Source organism: Apostichopus japonicus, chromosome 11, assembly GCF_037975245.1.
Source record: "Apostichopus japonicus isolate 1M-3 chromosome 11, ASM3797524v1, whole genome shotgun sequence".
Classification (NCBI taxonomy): Eukaryota; Metazoa; Echinodermata; class Holothuroidea; order Aspidochirotida; family Stichopodidae; genus Apostichopus; species Apostichopus japonicus.
In genome coordinates, this window is record NC_092571.1 from 21,791,660 (window position 1) to 21,807,620 (window position 15,961).

The 15,961-nt window shown below is 36.7% G+C and overlaps 1 pseudogene; it reads left to right on the plus strand.

Annotated features, from left to right (window-relative positions):
- The first annotated feature begins 620 nt into the window (after window positions 1-620).
- Window positions 621-15,395, plus strand: LOC139975565 (3-oxoacyl-[acyl-carrier-protein] synthase, mitochondrial-like; annotated as a pseudogene).
- Window positions 15,396-15,961: the final 566 nt, after the last annotated feature.

Sequence of the window (15,961 nt, forward strand, 5' to 3'; positions counted from 1 at the left end):
TCAGAAAAGTCGATGTTCAAAAGCTGCGAATATTTACCGGACATTCGCTGAAATATTAACCATATTCAAGTTTTTTTTTCTACCACTCATCCAGTTCCTTCCCGTGAAAATTCATCCTGATAGAAAATTAATATGTTGTTGTAAAGTTAGTGGCGCTATTTGTATTTGCCTAAATAATAATTGCCAAGGACATCTCTTTCTCTTTTCAATCATGTTGGTTTGAAAAACTCACTGTGAAAACAAACTCTCCTATTTGTTTATTTCAGTCATTTAGACGGTTGTAGAAGCGAGATGTGTGAAGTAACTTTAAGTCCATCCCAAAAAATTAAACGAATACCTGTTAGGATCGCTTATTAACATTATTAATTTCTAGTAGAGTCAATTCGATTATTTCATCATTGTAGATGCTACTATTAACTTTTCATTTCTATTCTTAAGTTTTTCTTTCTTTTTTCTTTTTGGGGAGTCTCCTACTTTGTTAAGCCTTACAGGCTTTATAGGAGACTTCCCGCCACACTGTAAATTGTGATGAAACAAATAAATATACAAATATACAAATATACCTCCATAGCACCCAATGATCGATTACCATTTCTCTGTGACGAAAACTGAACCGAATTTGCTTGATGTGGGGTTTTCGAACTTCAACTCGATCTCGAAGAGAAGAAAATGAAGAAGACCGTAGTCGGGCCTGCATCTATATTTCTCTTCTGTAGCGCGAAAAGAACTTTAAATATTCCATTTAGAAGCCAAGGTAGCTCGAGTGGTATAGTGAGTGAAAGTGGTAGAGTGAGGGTTGGAGTAACAGGAATAGGTAAGTGGATTGTCATATTATCTCAATTATGAAGGTTACAGAGTTGTGCATGTACTAGATTCGCGACTAGGCCTAGCCTACTTAGATTGCTGTGTAGTAATAGCATGGTGTACGGTACTGTAACTTCGCGTGTTCCCTAAATTCGCGTTACTGTGTTATACATATATAGTTGCACAAATAGTCAAATTGTAACCACTTTCATTCATAATTTCAATATACAAAGCATGAACAAATGCAGCCAAAACAAGGCATCATCAATTTTGTGATCTGAGACACTTTCATGGATTATTCCACAGAGTCAGGGAAATTTTTCCTTGCTTTGAGCAGTTTGACTCCCAACCTTTACAAGTATAAATTTTCTATTTCCCGCGGAATCTGATCAACTAATTGATGAAATCACATAGCTGAATTGAAAGCACTAAGCCACCGAGCAAAGTAAGCTAGATGATAGATCGTGATCGCAGTTATCTTTTAAAATAACTTTAATGCTATTACTAAAGCGAATTTACAGTATAGGCCTACCATCATCTAGTATTTCTACCGGGAATTTACTGTCTTGGATCGAGAATTGGCTTGGTAATAGGAAACAGAGGGTGGTAATTAAAGGCTGTGCTTCTTCTTGGCAGGACGTTACTAGTGGGGTTCCACAATGGTCTGTAGTGGGTCCCTTGTTGTTTGTTGCTATATAAATGACATCGACGGAGATATTTTGTGTACAGCTAAAAAGTTTGCTGATGACACCAAATTGTATTCTGAGGTCTCTTCCAAAAACTATTATAAGAAGTTTCAAATGGATTTGGATCAGTTTTTTTCCCGGTCTCAGGGGTGGCAAATGCTTTTTAATATTGATAAATGCAATGTAGTGCACATTGGTAGTACAGTAACCAAAAGTTTATATACAATCTTAACGGTGTGGAGTTACAGGAGGTCTCTGTTGAAAGAGACCTAGGTATCTACATTGACTCATCTCTACAACCTTCTAAACATTGTCTTGAAGCTGCTAAAAGAGGTATATAATAGGGTTTTAGGTATGATCAAGAGGAACTTCAGTTTTCTGAAAGAGGACATCGTAGTTAGGCTTTATAAGCAGTTGGTTAGGCCTCATCTGGAGAATGCTGTGCAGGCTTGGAACCCATATTTTGCTAAGGATAAGGAAGTACTTGAAAAGGTCCAGGGGAGGGCTACTAGGATGATTAGTTCCTTAAAGAGTGTTCCTTAGTATAGGCGGTTACAACTGTTGAATCTCACCACACTAGAGCTTAGGAGGTTACGTGGGGACTTGATCCAGGTTTTCAAGATTGTGTATGGTTTCGACAATTTATCCTTTACCGACTTTTTCATGTTTGCTAACAGTAGTTGTACCAGAGGTTATTGTCTTAAACTCCATAAGTCACATAGTAGGATTAATATTCAGCATAACTTTTTTTTCTAATAGGGTTGTGAATGAGTGGAATGGTTTGCCTGAGAAAGTTTTACTTGCAAGTAGTGTCAATGGGTTTAAGAATACTTTGGACAAGCACTTTAAGCATTGTAATCGGGTCTGAGTGTTTGTGTCTTCAGTTTTTCTTTTCTCTCTCTATAGGGTCCTTGATGGGGACTTGAGTGTCCCTCCTGATCCTTTTTTTCTACTAAACTAAACTAAACTAGTATTAGTAACCAGACCCTGGAAGTGGAAATCATCACAAAGGATCACAAGGACTTAAATCAAAGCCCCCCCCTCCAACACCCCCCCCCCCCTTTCAGCACAAGTTTTTATCTGGTATAAGAAGCTTTATGATCTTGGTGGAACTTCAGGGAGAATGTCAGACATCTCTTACCAAACCATGATCAGATGGTCACAGCTAAAAAGATAAAAATGCAGGGTAGTCTGCAATTTACAGTAGGTTAACACTGATAACTTACAGTGTCCAATTACAGTACAAAGTAATCACTTACCTGAATGTTATGAAGATGACCAAACTTGTCAGAACTTGTTCATTTTTTGTTGTTGTCTGAAATCATTATTTTCATACCATCACAGTCTCTTGTGAATAATTTATATCTTCCAGGAGTTGTAACACCATTGGGGATTGGTGTCAGCAATGTATGGTCAAAATTACTTCAAGGCAAGAGTGGCATTGAATTGCTGAGTGGAGAAAAATATGAAGGAATACCAAGTAAAGTAGGTAAGATGTTTGAGGATGAAAGAACTGAACCATTTATTTCGTTTTCATGTCTTTTGTGGGTAGCCAAAGCAACTTTGGCAAATCTTTTCACTGGTCACTGAGTTATTAGTATCCTCGATAGTTTGCAAATCGTGTTTAATCAGAATTCATGTCTATAATCAGTATGAAATCATGTTTGTCAATATTTACATTTCTACTCAATGTAAATTTTTCGACAAAAAACGTTTTGTAATCAGTGATGATAATACCGGAGAGAATACCGTAGAGAATACAATGTGGTGTGCCACAAGGCTCTATTCTTGGTCCATTGTTTTTCATCCTTTATGTCAATGACATTAATACCAAAGTTTTTGGTAAAGTTAAAGTTGTTATATTTGCTGACGACACAAATATCTTCTTCGTACCACAATCGAGTACTTTATTTCATATTGAAGTATCAACTGAATAAAGACAAGTTAAGCGACTGGTTTGCTGGCAACAAATTATCATTGAATATTGATAAAACAAACTATATAGTTTTTAATACTTCTTACAATTTTACATGGAATGCTGATATAACTATGGGCGGTCAACGACTACAACAAGTCAAAAGCACTAGATTTTTAGGCGGTTATATAGATCATAAACTTAAACGGTGTGAAGACATGACAACTGTCTGTAAAAAAGTTGCAAAAAACACTGGTGTTTTAGCTAAGCTTAAGCATTATCTGCCACAACACATATTAAAGATTCTCTACCAGACATTAGTCCTGCCACATATTACGTATTGTTGTAACATATGGTCTGGTACTCAGTGTTCGACTTATGGCCAAAAAATTGCATAGCAACAAATTTCGACAATTGCTATACAATATTTTTGTTGCATAGCAGTTCCCCAATATTGAATAGCAGTTTTGAAGTTACCACAAAACGGACCAAATGTTGGCGATCAATGTATTAACTAGAAAATGTTTGTTTATTATTATTATTTAAACTAGTGTTACTACGATAATCGTTTTCAATATCGGTATCGGCCGATATTTGCAATATCGGCAGCATATCGGTATCGGTAAAATTTTGCCTAATTGCCGATAACAGCAAACCGATATTGAACTTTTCTTTTTAACGGCAGAGCTACCTGTACTTATTTATACTTGCAATGATTTGTTAATCTGCCCAAGACGATCCATTTCTTTAGCGTCAGTTAAACTCAGATTCATTTTCGATTAATATCCATGGAAACCTGACTCTCCGTAACATCTAAAAACACGTCTACGGTGCGCGAATATAACCAATGAACTTTGTGAACCTTGGCCTACACACAGCATTAGTGCAGCATATAATCACTGTACTAAACATTCATTTCCTCAAAGGCCTCCGTGAAAACCTTGAACATGATGCATACAGTAACTGCACAGTTCAGCAGTGTTGGAAAACCTTGTTCCCGCGAACACACCACCGATTTCCCGCCGGTGTTTGCCTGCCTAGCATGCGTAACGTGCGAGCATAAAGGCGTGGTGCCCAGGGGCCCGTCTTAGGGCTATGGTGGGGTCATGGGGTAGAACCCCTCGTGGGGATCCTGGGGGCTAAAGCCCCCGAAAATTGTCATTTTTTGCGATGTCTGGCGATGAAAAAATTCGCAGTTGAGGATGCAAAATACTGACAACTTTTTTTATTTAAATTGTCACGAAACTGATGAAAATTTTAAAATGACAAGTTAAAGTAGCTATATTATGTTATAAAATGAAAAGATGTAATCTGTATTTCAATCTTTAAAAAGTGCAACTTACAAAACTTCCGATATTATGAAACAAACAACGTTCAGCAAAGCCCCGTTTCTAGACTGCCTAACAATGAATAGCGTGCACTATGCGTACATTTTTACAACTGCAGTGTTTAACCCTATACCCAACTACTGTACCACGGTACATGTGCTGCGAATTTGCCCAGGTACCTTCCCAACAACTGTGAGCTAATCCCCTGTGTAACACCTGTTTGTTAACATTTTTTTGGCACGTTGCCAGGGAACCTTTTAGTTACGTGAGATCCGTAACCGCCGAGGTGGTTAGGCTATTTGCTTTACACTTAACTATGGTAGGATATTATTTTTCAGGTTTTTTTTTCGCTATACTGTCAAGTGAATAAGTTGTACATAGAGTATAAACTCAATAAATTATAACTTCTACATTGTGATCGACAGTTCGTAAGTTAAGGTTTGAGTGTTTGCTCCCAAATCTGACTAGGAATTTGTATCGCACAAATCGGCACAATGTGCGATGCTGATTTGGAAACGTCTCGCAAGTTTGTCGTTTTGGATCGCATTTTGCGATGCGATACCGGAAAAATCGAACACTGCAGGTACTAGATATACCAATCTGAATCCCATTTGTATTACACAGAAGAGAGCAGTCCGCCATATAACACATGCCAAACCACGGGACCACACAAATCATTCTAGGTTGTTAAAAACTGATGACATTATTCGGGTTAATCTTGCTACATTTGCTTATAAGGCATTGAATGGACTGTTACCAAATGCTTTTAATGACTACTTAATAAGTAACAGTGATGTTCATCATTACAATACCAGATTTTCAGGCAATGCACATTATAACAGATATAATTCTACAATGGGGATGTTATCACTAAGGGCACGTACAATCAAAACATGGAATTCTCTATCAGACAATATTACAAATAAACCTTCTGCAAAATCATTCAGAAGAAACTTTATTCAAAAAATTATTGCATCTTATTAATTGAACATGTTCATTTTTTCTTATATATTTTGTTTTCTTTTTCCTTTTCTTTACAGGTAGTCCTCTACTTTGTTAAGCCATCTGAAGGTATTTTAGAGGACTTCCTATCACATTATATATATTCACGTGATGAAATAAAATAAATAAATCAATCAATCAATCAATAAATAATTGTTTTATCAGTATTACCTTAGATCCACATGCTCTCAGCAAAATGAGCATGACTGATCCGTTCGATATCATTCATCTGGACAGTAAAATATTTCTGTACCCAATATTGCTTGGTGTGGTTTATATATGTAATTGTTATATTTACATTTTTAATCTGCATTTGTTATTCGATTATATTTAATGTGCTTTTATCAATATTATTTGATGCTTACCAACAGCTGGATTGGTTCCAAGGGGCGAGGGCGACGGCCAGTTTCATGCTCCGAGTCACCTTACGAAAGCTGTGAGTACAGTATGAGTGAAAGTGTGTAAAATTTATCCCAATTTAGCCATTTGTTGAACTGAGATAGTACAATCTTAAGTCACATTTTTTTTTTGGGGGGGGGGTTACTAGTAGGTGCCCCCAGTTTAGCTCCTGATATCACCATTTACAATATCAAAACCATCAAATTATCTACTTTTTAAAATATTTATATTCAACCTATACATGTACAGGCATATTTTTTTGGTAGGCAACAAGGAAACAAATGTCATTGCAAATAAACTTAGCCATTCAAAAATGTGGCTTTAAATGATAAAGTAACAATGATTGATTGTATCTACAACATATTTATTTACAACCCAGTTTTCTTGAACTTTGGAAACAGTCTTTCTTACTAAATTTATGAGATAATAGTTTTAATCCAGGCAGATTATTTAAAAAACACAAAAAACTATCAGCTATTAGTGTAGCCTAGTTACAAGGCTGAAAGTAAGGCTTGGTCAGGGCAAGGCCATTGGGCCTCTTTGTTATAAATTTGGGAGGGCCCCAAGGTCATCAAATAGGGCACCAAGGTCAAACATTGTTTGGTAGTAGGGCACCAAGGCCAAAAACAATTATGTTGCTGGACAGTCAAAGAAACATCAGTATTAGCTTTATGTGATATTATGAATATGAAGCAGAACACATAACACATACTATTGGTTGGTTCAATCATGTTTTAACTCTGCTAACATAATGTAAAAATCACTAAGTATGCAAACACATATATGTGACTCATAGTTTGATATTAACTGATCTTTATCTTGTGGAAGTTTATTTCGTGGACTTCATTTTGTAAAATGGTTTTATTTATCTACTTGGAATTGCATTCAAGTGAAAGGGCACAGCTGCCAAATTACAGCCAAAGAATTTGGGCAAGACAGCCGTTGTGACCTTCCACGATGGGTGCTTTTGTAGGCTATCGTGGAGAAATACAACAGCCTTTGTTTACTTCCAGCTCTGAATTATGTAGTTGTCCAGTTGTATCTAGCCTTGTTAACATTGCATACAGATAACAACCAGTATTTTAATTGCAACTCTTTGGACCAGGAGACAGCACTCTGCCGAGGTTTTACTACAGAACTTCAAAGTCATAAACTGGGTGACTCTCGAGTGGAGTGGGAATTGGTTATTGTAAAAAAGACAACTGTTTATAAGAAGGATGATGAAGATTCTGAAAATCTCTTGCTTTTACTTATCCTGTAGGAGTTGAAGATAGCAGAAGATGTGACTCAGTTCGCTCTTGTTGCCTCAGAGGAAGCCCTCTGTCAAGCCAAATGGAAACCAACATCAGATCAAGATAAACTGGACACAGTAAGCTATTGATTTTGAGTGAACAAATGTTGAATATGAGAAAGAAAAAGATTAAAATATAAAATAGAAGAAATAAACAATATAAAAGAGAGAAAAAAATAAAAGCACTCAATCTGAGTAGTTCTGCAAACTCTTTAGTTGCTTTTTCTTACCTGTCTTAATTCAATTAAATGAGCCCATCTCTAGGGCAAGCATTTGACCAGTACTTCGATTGTATACAATGACCAAATTTCTGTTTGGACAATCACGTAAGCTTTTGAGATCATCAGGTGAAGGACTTGTTGTTTACATCATATACAGATTGCATTGTAAGTAAATACTGTACCTTCAAAATAGTAGATTGGCATCGCCCCATCACCTTGGAGGAACTGAAATTAAACAAAAAATAGTAGTAGGCCGTTGATCCACTCAAAGTTAAATTTTAATGGCCCAAAGCTGGTGTTCTATTCACCAAACCCACACAGCTCTCCTGCCATGTACACCTTGGTTGTTGTTTTTGCTACCTTTTTTGGGCATCAATATTTGTTTGGACCATCAAGAAATACAATAAGAATTTTTTGTCCAAGGGATAACCTGAAAGAATCTTTAAATATCTTGTCCAATTGGTTATAATAATGATTCTGTTTTGTAGGGTATGGCTGTTGGTGTCAGTTTACCAGGACTCTAGGAAATTGTTGACACTGGTAGAACACTAGAGACAAAGGTAAGTCATCTGTTTTGTTCCATTTTCCTTAATGAAAAGAAATGATTTTGATTTGCATCAATCTAGAACATGCAGTGAACAACACTTACTGGTCAGTTATACGTTTATGTGTTTAACAAATAAATAAAGAGTCCAGTCACCAGAGGGCAATATTTGTCACTACGTCAAAGTGTATTTGTTGCCAAACTTCAAAGTAGTCTTACCAAGATATCTTATCTTTACAAACAAAGTAATACCAATATAACAGGACACGTCTTGTCTTTATATACTCTAAGTAATAACTGCCTCCTAATCCGTTCCAAACCCTATTTAAAGAAAACATGCGCAACACGCACCATTCAAACAAATCATGCACCACACACATCCCAAGCAACACGCACAACCGACACACGCATAAACATTGTTAACACCGTCACACACGCACAGTTGACGCCAACATTAATTCAATCACACATTACAATGTGATAGAACTTGAATGGATCAGCATGTGTAAGGGTACAAGGAAGGATTTGCAGGTTTTTCTTGTGGGAGACATTTTGGTTTGTATAAACTTATAAAACTGCAGTCATTTTTGCAGCATAGCCTGCAAAAAGTTGACACATTCTCTTGTTCTCTCCCCCACCCCCCTTTATGCCATCCCTGACAACGTCTGTATTTCTTTATAGATTACTGTATCATCATTACCTGTGACAATAAGTTCAGCACATAGTGCAGAAAGAAAAGACTTTATTCTCCTCTTCTCTCTCCATGATACCAATTAGTGTCCCCCATTAAGTCACTGTATCATTACCAGTGACATTAGTTTAAAGAACCAGTGACATCCTTTAATATAACCTTTTGTTTTCCAGGGGTACCGCAAAGTCAGTCCTTTCTTTGTGCCAAGGATCTTACCTAATCTCACAGCTGGACACATTGGCATCAGGTATGGCTTCCAGGTAAGAGTGATGTACACAGAGAAAGGAAGGAATCAGAAGGGGACAATCAAATAATCCCTTCTGCTGTGCTCTGCCATGTGGTTATTTGGCCTCTTTCCTATTCAGATCTATAAAGAATCCATGATTGAGATGTATCGAATGTCTCCCTTCATTAAATCTTCTGTTTTCGTTTAGAAAAAATAAGACACGTATTACTTGTTGCCAATTTTTGCTATAATACAAAATCGACAGGTAGAGGTTGTACCCATCGTCCTTACCTCTCCACGATGGTACTACTCCTATCCCTCCTCAACAGGGCCCCTTCCCCACCAGATTACTATGTAAACTATATATCGCATAGATCTGTTATGTACACATCTGTCATGACCTATATGAGAACTCTTGCCCCTCTACATAACGTAGCTGCTCCTTCCATGCACCCCCACCAGGTGAGACCCATCTGCTAACACCACTGGTAGTATCTGGAAGTTTTCTCTAACTATTTTGTATTCCTTTTCTCATAGGGACCTAACCACTGTGTGTCAACTGCATGCACCACAGGCTGTCACGCAGTTGGTGATGCCATGAGGTTTATCTGTAATGGTGATGCTAAGGTCATGGTAGCAGGAGGAGCGGAGGCGTGCATATGTCCGGTAGCAGTGGCAGGCTTTTCAAGGTATTAAGAAATGCAAGTGATTGTTTTTTTCCTCAAGACTAGTATCAGATTTTTCTTCTTCTGTATCTGTCAAAAGGAAGAAAACAAAATCTAACAGATAGAAATCTGAAGATGGCAAAACATCTTTTTCTTTGCTGAAACCTGTTAAATAGTTATATCTTCACAAGTGATCTGTTTTACCAACAAATTTTATCCTTAACTATTCATAAATATTGTTATTATTTTGTCAGAAAAAAAATGACTAAGTGAAAGTGTTACATGATAATAACAATGTATTCATGTCATGGTTAAGGATCAAATAATAATTTATTATTTATCACAGTTTTGTCTGTGTGGCATGCCTTAGCAAATGTTTCAGCTAGACAATAACTGTCTTTATATTCTCAGAAGTAAATGCTGAAATAAGGAAACAGATTCGATAGAATTTATGAATATACTTGTTGTGCCCATATGTTAGGATGTTATAGTAATCTTCTACAGTAAACTATATTTAACAGCTCTTTGGATGATTAACATATAAAAACATGTGACAGCAAAGAATACAAATGTGCTGCCGAATGAGTAGACATTTAGGATCCTTGGTCAAAAACTTTGATCCCTTATCATTTATATTTCCCAGGGCACGTGCTGTCAGCACCAAGTATAATGACAGACCACAAGAATCTTCCAGACCTTTTGATGCAAGGAGAGATGGTTTTGTGATGGCTGAAGGGGCAGCAGTTCTCATATTAGAGGTTTGGTCTGCTAAGGTTGATCTGATCAATCAAAAATACCCATATTTAGATGGTTACAATTGTCAGTCAACAATTTGCCTGTTGAAATATGGATTTATTTTAGCTACTAGTAGTATGTGTGTCTGCAAGATCAAGGGTAGGGACAGTTTATAGTGGGGGTGGGGGAGGGGAGGATGGATGTTGCTTAGTGGCAGGATTCCACGATCGATTAGATCAAAGTATTGTTTACTTGTACAAGGCACTTTAGCTCAATTGCCTCTTAGCAGCCAGGTGTATAAACAGGGACTTATGTATATAGCTTGTGTATATAGTTGTGTGCACTGGATTGTGGCTGCATCCTTTGGGATACTCTATAAAGGACCCATAGATGTGGTGCTGTGTAATGCTCAGACAGCAACGTGCTGAATTGTTCACAGCTGGTGTGTCTTGGTTTGACAGTTTAACCATTGAAAGTTATTTGACAGACCTGTCAACCCCTAAATTTGTAAATCTGGAGAGATTTGAAAAGACAAAACCCAGGGGGTTGGTACCTGAAACCAGGAGATTTTACAAACTATTGTAAAGTCCAGTAAGACTCTGAGTGTTGGAATGTCAGGTATAGGAAAGCCATTGATACAAATAAACAATCAATTTCCTTTCTTATCTTACTCTTTAAAGCTAACACTTGTCATGTTTTCTCTCACTTAGGAGTGGAATCATGCGGAGAGTAGAGGGGCAAACATTCTAGCAGAGATACTCGGCTACGGTCTTTCAGGTGAGGTTGAACAACATTTGTAGCAATAAAAGGAATCTTGTTAGAATAATAGATGATAACAAAGTGCTGTGAATCAAACAGAATAAACAAGGAAAATGGGATATTTTGCTAGAAACATAAAAAAATCAAAATCACAAGGGAGTCTAATATCAACAAAGCTTTAGTTTCTCAAAAGACTCATCTACAACTTTGCCATTTTTTGCACAAAAGAATTTTACTGGTTCATTTTTTCTATTGGAATATTTACAAATTTATTTGATGGTCACATGTATATTAATTTATTGCACAATTATTGTTATATGTGTTTTCTTGTTTCTTTTGAGAACTAAAGTACTCATTTTCAGTATTCTCCCTGTAAAAGTCTAGTTTGATATATGCAGATGCGGGAAATTCAATGCTAATGGTACCAGTAAATAAAGGACCGTATTTCATGTTCTACATTGGTTTACCACTTACAACTTTACATTTAATGTAAACAAATGAGTTAACCTATGATACATTGTCCTGTGAAGTCTAGTTACTACTGTCCCAAGCTCTGCTAGTTTTGTAAATTAAACTTTTTCCCATCCAATGACAGGTGATGCCAGTCACATCACCGCCCCTAGGGGAGATGGATTCGGTGCACAACGATGCATGAAGGCTGCCCTGAGGGATGCACGTGTCAGAGTCGAGGATGTTGGATATGTTAATGCTCATGCAACTTCAACACCTCTAGGTAAGGTGAAAGTATTGTAACATTCAGGTAGTGGGTTTGACACCCAATGAAACAGCAGTTACATTCCAGTTTGATGTTTACCATTTAAAGGGAGTAGTCATTAATAAAAGTCAAATATATTAGAAATGTTGAAGTAAGTTTAAAATTCATTGCAATTGTTAACATCAAGATCTGATCACATCACAAAGATGGAGGGGGGATGGGGTTATTGGGTTGGAGAGAATCACAGCACTGAGTTAGGGTAGTTTGGTTGGAAAGAGAGTTGTGCCCTTTATTTGATCAAATTTCCTGTTTGCTTGCTGCAAGTAGTAGTTCTTCCCTCCTGTCCCGCCCTCCAAACTGTTTACTGCTTTAACCAGTGGCTGCACTTGGTGAATGGATTTCTTAATATTTTGAAGTACTCCATTAAATTTAACAGATTTGAGAAGTCCAATTCATTTCCTGGAAAATTTGCTAGTACTCTAATGAGAGACTAAGTTTTTTATGCACCCAATGGGGCAATGATTGGTTATAGAGTTTGAAACATTAACTGTATATTTATTGCTCCCGATGGTACCGTAATAAGTTGTCATACATTTTTAAGGGACATTTTACCTTTGCAGATTAATTTTTGGTGATTTTGTGAATTACCAGATGAGAAAGATTATAACTCTGGATACTAAACAAATTGACCAGAACATGTTCATTAACAATTACATTCAGATTTATATCTCATATTATTGTACAGAAAAAAAAACAACATAACATACGGCACAGTAATAAAATAACATAGTATGAAAATAGTGATTCTGTTAATAAGGCTAGTGACCATAGAACCAAAAAAAAAATAGTGAAGAATGATAAGAATCTCAATTCAACAAAAGATATTTACAAAATATAAGGAAAGAAAGAAACAGGACAGAGAATAAGCTGAAAAGTAATAAAAAGGAAATAAGAAATAAGAAAGGGATAGAACGCAATCAGCAAACGAACAAATTCACAAGAGATGGCCAGGAAGAAGAGTAGCTCACAAATAATTGCTTAAAATTTTAACCCAATGACCCCAAATGATTGTTGATCTCTTCTAAAAGAATGAGGTATCTGAGCAGATTTAACAGAAGGAGAAAGTGGCTGCCACATGGTAATTGTTGAGGTGTAATTTGCCATGCTGATTATTTGTGACAGGTAACTGTCAAAATATGGTACAAATGGGTATGATCAGTACCAGATTATGCAATGGGAAGATCAGATTAGTGCTTAAGGCCCCCCAAATTCAAGGGGCTTGAAAGGTGAAGCATCCCCCTGAGGTCACAGACTGCTGTGAACACTGCCAAGAAAGACTTCTAGTTTGGGTTGTGCATTCACACTTTAATGGGGATGTGGAAAGAATATGGTGCTGTAGGATCACCAGAGGTTGTTAATGTGGCACTGGGTGATAAACAAGTATTTCATCACTTCTCCTACAGGCGATGAAATTGAGAATCGGGCAATCAAGTCTGTCTTTGGTTCCCATGCCAACAACCTGGCTGTGTCTTCCACCAAAGGAGCGACGGGTCATATGTTAGGTGCTGCTGGAGCATTAGAAGCAATATTCACTGTACTAGCATGTCAACATGTAAGTGATAATAAGCTTAATTATCTTCCGTGTTAAAATATAATTTAAATCTACACTTCACATTGAGCATCGATTGCTGGTTGGAGTGTTAGCTCAGTGGTTAGCGCCGGTGCCTTTCAATCATAAGATCCCGAGTTCGAGTCACTCAAAGATTAATTTATGTCGTCCAGTTACAGAGTTGTTGACAATTGACAATTCATAATCATGGACATTAAATATGAATGTAAGAGACTGACTTCGGTCAGCTTGCGGATGGGTTCCTGCTTGCAGGAGGATCTAAACTACATACATACATACATAATCTTTAGTACCACTGTGAAGTTATTTAAACTATTTCTACTCCTCCCTAAAGTATTTTTTTATTTTCAATTTTCCTCTCTTCCAGGGTCAGCTGCCTCCAACAATTAATCTAGAAGAGACAGACGATGAATTTGATCTGAATTATGTGCCTAATAAATCTCAGGTTTGGCTGGGAGATGGTAGACGGATTGGACTCACAAACTCTTTTGGGTTTGGCGGTACCAATGCCTCTTTATGCATTGGAAGTGTCAGATGACAGTGGTCTATGATTGTTCATGTCTTTGATGGACAAGGGAAAGAACAGACGAAGGCAATTTAAGATGTTAATTCTTGATCTGTCGTGATGAAATATCGATGTTCGATGAAAAGTAATATCCAATTAAAGGAATGATTACAGCTATGACTATTTAAATTTTATTAATATGAGATTTAAAGAAGTCAAATGGGAAGATGACTGATGATATCACCCTTTGATATGTCAAATTTACCACTTTTACGTTTTTGTTATCAAATTTACAAACCAGTTAAAGCAGAATTTTTGGATGTTCTAGTAGTCTCAATTAGCATCTGCTTATTCATAAATATAATTGTGCATGCATATGTTAAAATTGTTGTTTTGACATGTATAAGGCCTTTAAATTTGAATTGTTCAAAGTGTACTTTGTGATGTTGTGTAAGTGCAACATTTTACATATAATCCTGTGTCTTAAACAGTGTTTCATATTCGGTCGCTACTGCAGCAATATTAAAGGCTTTACTATGCATTGAGCTGCATATCATTGTCAGACATATTACGTATATAGTTACCTTTCCAGTCCTTACTCCTGAATTGAACAGCATATTTGGCTAGTTAAGGTTAGTAGAAAAAGGATCAGGAGGGACACTTAAGTCCCCATCAAGAACCCTATAGGAGAGAAAAAACACAGAAAACACAAACACTTAGACCCGATTACAATGCTTAAAGTGCTTGTCCAAAAGTTTTCTTTAATCTATTTTTACTTCTTGCAAGTACAACTTTCTCAGGCAAACCGTTCCACTCATTCACAACCCTATTAAAAAAAAAAGTTATGCTGAATATTAATCCTACTTTGTAACTTTTGGAGTTAACGTCAATGACCTTTGGTACAACTACTATTAGCAAACATGAAAAAGTCAGGGAAGGATAAATTGTCAAACCATACAAAATGTAGGAAACTGTGTTAACTGATGGAGGAGAGATGTGTAGGTTTGAGTGAATATACCATATGCCGTCTACTTAGAAATTACATTAAAACACCGTGATGACATTCGTATCAACTGGTTACATTGAACTTTTTTTCTAATAAGCTTTATGCTCTATTGAAGTTTTTTTTAGACGAGAAGAACACAATGAATGTGATTGAGAGAGAGCAAGAGAATAAAATGTCATTTTGGTTTTTTTGTTGTTGTTCATGTCTATGTTACTGGAATGCTATTTTCCATTAATTAATGCCTATTAAGTGTCCAGTGTCCTGGAACTTTTTCACATCCAGGACAATTTGAAGGTGAAATAATCTGAGACAAATTGCGCTAAAACAGAATTGATGGTAATTGCAACATATTTACATTCACAAGGGCAGGGCTATGATTTTATATTTAAATCCGTAAAAATATCAAACCTACACCATTACGATAAGAATGATCCATCCTTTGACACATTGGTGTGAATTCGACGGAGATAAGGTCTCTTCCAAAAGCTATTATGAGAAGTTTCAAATGGATTTGGATCAGGTTTTTTCCTGGTCTCAAGGGTGGCAAATGCTTTTTAATATTGATAAATGTAAGGTAATGCACATTGGTAGTAGTAACCAAAAGTTTACATACAATCTTAATGGTGTGGATTTAGAGGAGGTCTCTGTTGAAAGAGACCTAGGTATCTACATTGACTCATCTCTGCAACCTTCTAAACATTGTCTTGAAGCTGCTAAAAGAGGTAATAGGGTTTTGGGTATGATCAAGAGGAACTTCAGTTTTCTGAAAGAGGACATCGTAGTTAGGCTTTATAAGCAGTTGGTTAGGCCTCATCTGGAGTATGCTGTGCAGGCTTGGA